Below are 7,015 nucleotides of genomic sequence, written 5' to 3' on the forward strand. Positions count from 1 at the left end.
AAAAGCTTAGTGACTAAACTTGCAAGATTTAACAAACCACAGTGACTATTCGTATAATTAAGTCAATTTAGATCACAACCCACCAATATGAGTGCTAACGCTTATACAAAAAACGACAATTAGTAACCCAGGCAAAGAATAGGAAGCATGCAAAGAGAATACTAAGTACGAAATATAAGGCTAGAAATTACACTTCAACGCAAAAACTCGGGAAAACATCAAAAAATACCGATTGAAACGTATACATGGTTCGGTGAAGAGGAATGCATTTGGCGGAAGATTCTAGAGGTTCTTTTGGTGATTCCTTTGTTGCTTTTACTGGTTCTTCTTCAGGTGGCGTTTTCGTTAGTGCTTCATCTGTGTAGTAAATATATTTGTGTTAGAGCACGTATTTAGTGAATTAGGTTTCTAAAGTGTTTAAATGTTTAATACCTGGAGTTGGCATTTTGGTTGCAGCAGACAGTTCTGTTGTGGTAACATCATATATCTCGTCTGCTCGTCAAACCAAAACGTTGCAAATCAGTAGCTGCAAACTCTTATCACAATAGCCTAGGTCTTGATAAAAATCAGTTACACCTATAATATCATAAAATAAAAACATATTCAGTCACAAACATGTATTAAAAACTAATGCAAATAAGCAAGTCTTTTACACAGGCAATTCGATATAAAATAACTGCAAGTAAAAACATATCATTGACATTAACCAGTTGTGACTCAACGAAAAAACGATCAATCAACACCGTTAATGTATAGTAAAAATATTAATCCATTCATAAACATTTATTAAAACCAACTGTAAAATGCAAGTAGTTCACACAGCTAGTTCAATATAAGTAGCAATTATGACCCAAACACATTTACCGTTTCAGTTATTTGACAAACTTAAACTCTGAATTGGATCTCGAAATAAATTTCTGATTAAGCTAGACTCTCTAGGCTTTCCAATCATATAAGACACATCTTAATTGGGATTACAGTTGATTTACTACAATTTTTCAAAGACGATGGTTATTTCTGTCCAAAAAATGGGCTGCCCAGAAGCAGTCCTGCTGTTACTGCTGTAATTCAGCACTCCAATCAGCCCTAAAATCACTTCAAAACTCCCTCAAACATTTCAAACTATCCTTAATTCATTTGGTAATAACACCATAAATTAAGTTTACTCTCAACGACACTAAGTAATCATGCTAACATTAACTTGGTGTAACTTTGACTATGATAATAATATTCAACAACATGCAGTTCATATAATACAACAAAATGACATAAAATTATGAAAAGTTCTTAATACATAAAAACCGTTGTTCAAAAATAGATACTTTAAACACACCTCAAATCCCCAAACTTTGAAACACCTCAAATCAGCTTATTTTTCAGAAATCACAGATGTTTCACCCAAATATCCAAACAGTAAATTAATTTTCAAGAACCATATGGAGGAGTGATTGTATTAGAGCGATAGGGTTAAAAAAAACACTACATTATAACAGTAAAATTGGGTAGGTGACGGGTCCCTATTGGCCACCTACTTAATCAGTAGGAGTGATTGTAGTAGAGCGATAGGGTTAAAAAAAAAAGCTACAGTATAACAGTAAAAGTGGCTAGGTGGCGAGTCCCTATTGGCCACCGACTTACACCAATTAATATGTTTTATAATTTATAATAAATAAATAAATAAACGGGTTGAAATGGGTTGGACTGGGACGGTTGATCCATTAGCACCTTATAGCTGTTTTATTATCTATTACATTCTTTGAAAAGGCCATGGAGATGACATCACTTTATAATTAAAACTATAGGTTAAAAAAAATTTAGGGACACATAGCACATCATGAACACCACTTGATGACATCACTCCCTTAATTAATTTTAATTAAAAAATTAGCATAAAAATAAAATAAAAAAGACGTTTTTTATAGTAAATATTTCAATTAATTATTTAAATTTCAAATTTAAATACCGAATTCAAATTTACCACATCATTATTAATTCTTAGGAAGTAAAATTCTTAGGAAGTAAATACGGATATAAAAAAAGTACGCCCTTATTCTTCTCTTATACACTTTAATTCAAATCATTTCTCCTCAAAAATTCCCAAAATCAAAACACCACCGCTATCCATCTTAAAATCGCCATGGAAATTGCCATGGAAAACCAATTCTTCATCTTCTTCATTCTTCCATCTTCTACCATTCTTCCACGATTGCTAGACAAATTCTTGATCAGTGTATCCCATAAATCATAATATGCGATTCTTGATCATTCGCAATTTGCCCTAATCTTCGAAACAGATTAGCCCTAATCTTGAAGACTTCAGATTCTTGCAATCCTGATTTGATTTCTGGCTCAATTTCTTGCGATTACATCAAATAATATATGTAAGCTATGGCAACAATCTGGGTGTTTTAGTTTGATCTCTTGCACCTGTTTAAAAATTCCCCAGTCAACAAAAAATTCACACAGACCCGCATAAAGCATCGATTTTTGTGTAAGGTATGGCTAATATTGTATTGTTTTTACATATATTTTGTTATCATTTGATGTAATTTTTGGCTTTAGAATGAATTTTTAATTGATTTCGATTTTTTTTTTATTAATTATGGTTATATGTTAACGTTTTTTGATTGTTTTTGAAATGGGTTTTTTAGATCTTAGTTCTTTCTCCTGGATTGCTAATTTGATGGACCTTTAGGGTAGTATAACTGGGTTTTGGTTTCTTTCACTTTGATTTTGGGATTTTATGTTTTACTTTGATTTTATGATTTTAATTTCAGAACCTAATCATATTATTGTTAGGGTTTTACGTTAATTTTAACAATAAAAAACTACATGAATGAAATTGGTGTATATGTTTATGTTCAAACTAGCTAATTTCAGCGATTTTGTATTGTTTTTTACAGTTGATTTGTGAAGGAAACGACATCTTGGTTGAGTTTTTGTTGAAGTTGAAAACTGTTATTTGAATTGTGATTTCTAAGAAGTAATGTAGTGTGTTGTTTTGGAAGTTTGTTGGTAATTATTTTGTATTGTCATTCAATCACACATTCCTAAATAAATTAAGAATTGATTGTTTGTGATTTGAACTTTATTTCAACATGACGTTCGTTTGATTTATTTTGTTATGGAATCACACTTCTAAAATTTCATGTATTCTACTGAACGCAGGTCCATACTAAAATAATGTTATTTGTTGTACATGTGCAAATCTGCAGAAGACAGATGTTCGTTGTACCATTGGGCATGGTGATCGATACAAGGTTCTTACGTATGTCTATGTTTTGGTATGTTAAGATTTTTATTTTTATTTACAAGGTACAATTGTAGTTTACAAGGAAATTAATGGTGGAGATTAAGAAAACAGCAAAGATCAAGAGCCTGTGCAGTTAACTTTAATATTTAAATCTATGTACATTTCTAAAATAAAGGTACTAGTGATTATGCTTATACATCTGGTTATTACAATTTAAAGTAAAAAGTTAGTTGTTAATTTTTTTTTTCTTCAAAAAATGATGTCAAAGTGAATTGATAAAACTATAGGCAAAGATGGGGTTGAATTGGAAATGTAGAATCTTACATATCAGATATGCATTATGTATATTTGTTTTCAGTCTTTAGCATGAACATATCAGATATCTAACAATTTTGATCCTCTTACAGGTGCATAATAAGATTGGTGTTGGTGTTGCATCACACATATGAGATTTTAGTGTCATGTTATCTTACTCTTCATATGAGTCAATTTCTACAAAATGTCTCTTTTGACATTTGAGCTTACTTGGACGCACACCGGATTAGGTATCAGCTCATATAAATTTGTTCAGGTAAAAATGTCTAAAAATATTATTCCGTGTTAATATGTAACTGTATCAAAATAGGCACTTTATGTTTTTTTGAAGTAATTAACGATTTGCTTTTATTCATTTATATTATCTTAAGGTTCCCTAAGATTTACGGAGTATATCTTAAACTAATTCGTAGACTATATGTCTTAATTGTGTTTGTACATATGGTTACATGATGAGAATAAACTTATTGTTACTTAATGACGCATGTTAGCAATTCATCTTTATCTCAGTTTTTATTCACTGAGAATAATATGCTTCATCTGAAATCTCAGTTTATCATGTTTGTTTACAATATTTCTGCTTTTAAGTTATTTTGTGAAGTGATACACATTGTTGGAGTTGCTCATAGTTTCATTTTGTGTTGCAGTCCTCCACATGGATGACTATCATTGTTTTAACAAGCATGACCTCATATATTTATCTTTATTTTCGGGAAGAAGTCGCATGAGCTAATGTAAGTGTGCTTGAACTCAACATAAACGAGGCTTTATTTTTTATGGCATTTTGTTTATGTGTTAGTTTGTTTCAAATAGTTTATGCATAGATAGATTTTAGTGTTTTAGACTATCTTTACAGGATATTTAAGGTCGCTATCAAAGTCAACTCTGGATAAAACTCGCAACGTCTAATAAGGTTCTTAATTGATTTAATAAGTGGTTTCACATTCTTATTTTTTTATCATTGTCATACAGGAAGTTTATTATGGTCACTGTCTCTTTATTCTTATTGATCTTAAATCTTAATAACAATATGGGTGGTTAGATGGGTGGGTCATATAGGTTTTGTTTGTGAAACGGATCGTGTCTCCACAGTTTGAACAATAGGTCATGGAGTAATGGGTGTGTGAATACTTAATTTTGTAAAATAGGAATAAGAAGCTTTATGAAAGAAAGTGGTGGTATTAACTGATCTTTCTTTGTAAGGAGGTGATTAAACAGTTATTATATGGTATCTACAAATTTTGAAGGCTAAAAAATGGTTCAGGATGATATTGGTGCTCAGGGATATAAAGTTCTTGAGTAATTTGAATAAGGATATGGCTTTATCGTCTAGCAGTTTGACTATTATTGGTCAAACTGTTTTTTCTTTGGATATATTTGAAACAATGTATGCATTTAGTAATTGTTTGAAGATGTTTCCGCGACATAGTGATTATATATTGAAAATTTTGATCATGGAGTTTTTGAGACAAAGACAGTGGAAGGATTATAGGTTTTTTGTAACTTTGACTTTTATGAGTCAAATGGTCATTTTTGATTTGTTTTGGTATAGGTATGGTAGATTTATTGAGTAGTTTTGGTTATAGTATTTTTTGACATTATAATAGTCATTTTAGTAAGTTGTACACATAAGATAATACATTGATTGTACAACCACAAATGTATTATTTAGGCTGTTTAAAGTGAAGTTAAATAGACTCGTGAAAGATTTAAAAGAAAAACATGTATTGGGTGAGCTTGAAACAGGTACTAATAATACTTCAGTAATGAGCTTCCTACTCCAAAGAAGATGTGATGATTTTTAAGAGTAATGAATTCTTAACATGCTTTTCATTTTGTTTGTTCATGTTTTTGTAATTTTAAGACTATGCTTTTAGATTTTTTTTTGTAATTGTCGTTCTTTCAACAATTTGGTTAAACATTGTTGTTTTCTATCTCATATAACTTGATGAATTTCGTTACTTTATATGCATGTTGATTATATAATGTATCATTAAAAAAAAATCCTTTAAAAACCCGTGAATCCACGGGTCTCTGCACTAGTATTTTAAATTTGTATATTAAATATTAATATCATAATTGATAAATGAATATTATTGCGGCGATAATAATCTAAATTTGTACGTAGTATGATTTAGGAGAAGATAATGATTCAAAGAGTTTTATAAAATCCAACAGCTATGTTTAAATTATATTTAGGGTAATTAGAACTGATTCTTAATGTAGTTATCACTAAACATTTTTGGTGATTGTCATTTATTACCATGTGGCTTAGCGAATAGACCACATTACAGACAATATGAAATGCATATGTGACATATACATTCGCTCAAAAGTGAATTATTTATTTGATGTTATATAATAATTAAGATATCTAGGTCTTTCGAAATTATTATGTGACTTGATTTCAGGAGTTGATAAATTTTTCACTATAACATTTGCGGAATAGTTTTTGGATGGCATAAAAGAAGTTTGATTTTTTTTTTTTTTTTTTTTTTTAATTATGAACAGAAAATTGAATGGCTGCACGATTCAATTGTTAATTACGAAATAGTACGGAGTAAATTATTTCAATTTAGGTCAAATCATTGTATGCATACCAGGGTCATGAAAATGCCACTGCAAAAAATGATCCATGGAAATTACATTGGATGGGCCAAGCTATATATATGTCTGTTATATGACACTCTTGACTGCAAGAGGTACTGATTTGTTAAAAATGATTAGCACGAAATCAAAATTATTATTAGAGTGCTCCCAACGGTTATGCCTTTCAAGTCGTCCTCCTCTTAGAGCACAGGGAGTCGTTCGGTGTTAAATCTCAGTATTAAATTTAACACTGAGGCCAAAACAGGGGAAATGATTCAGTGTTAAATCTCAGTGTTAAATCATTATTTAATTATTTTTTTAACACTTTTTTTAATAATATTATTTAGTTTAATAATATATTAAAAATATAAAAATAAATGCAATACTAAATTTCATTAATAAAAAAAATTACATTAATTTAAAAAAAAACAATGCTTAATACCCCTGTAAGTTTCCCAAATAATAAAAATAAATAAATAAAAATCTCAAATAATACTGAATAAATAAAAAACGGAAAAAGAAAAGACATAATTTATACCACCTTCCCTCTCTCCATCTTTCTTCCCTCTGTCTTCACCTAACTCCTTCTCCATCATCAATCACCTGCAAACAAAAAAAAAAAAAAAAAAAAAAAGAAAAAAAAGAAATCAAAAGCTGAAAAATAAAAATAATACGGAGTGAAAGAAGATAAAGAAGATAAAAGAAAAGAAAAAAAATACAGCGTTACACAGGCAACGGTGGCCACCGTTAAACGCATTTAACGTCGATTTAGCGGCGGGACGAAGTGGTGTTTGCCACCGTCCCCACCGTTAAATCATGGTAACGGCGGTTTCAAAGCTCGTCTCCTGGTGCTCTTAG

The 7,015-nt window shown here is 30.3% G+C and overlaps 1 long non-coding RNA gene across 1 annotated transcript; it reads left to right on the forward strand.

Annotated features, from left to right (window-relative positions):
• The first annotated feature begins 2,107 nt into the window (after nt 1–2,107).
• Nucleotides 2,108–5,105, forward strand: LOC139867508 (uncharacterized). The gene is made up of 4 exons (XR_011765863.1): nt 2,108–2,496; nt 3,216–3,284; nt 3,661–3,824; nt 4,216–5,105. It is a non-coding gene; the product is annotated as an uncharacterized lncRNA (long non-coding RNA).
• The last annotated feature ends 1,910 nt before the right edge of the window (nt 5,106–7,015 follow it).

Source organism: Rutidosis leptorrhynchoides, chromosome 9 (assembly GCF_046630445.1).
Source record: "Rutidosis leptorrhynchoides isolate AG116_Rl617_1_P2 chromosome 9, CSIRO_AGI_Rlap_v1, whole genome shotgun sequence".
Taxonomy (NCBI): Eukaryota; Viridiplantae; Streptophyta; class Magnoliopsida; order Asterales; family Asteraceae; genus Rutidosis; species Rutidosis leptorrhynchoides.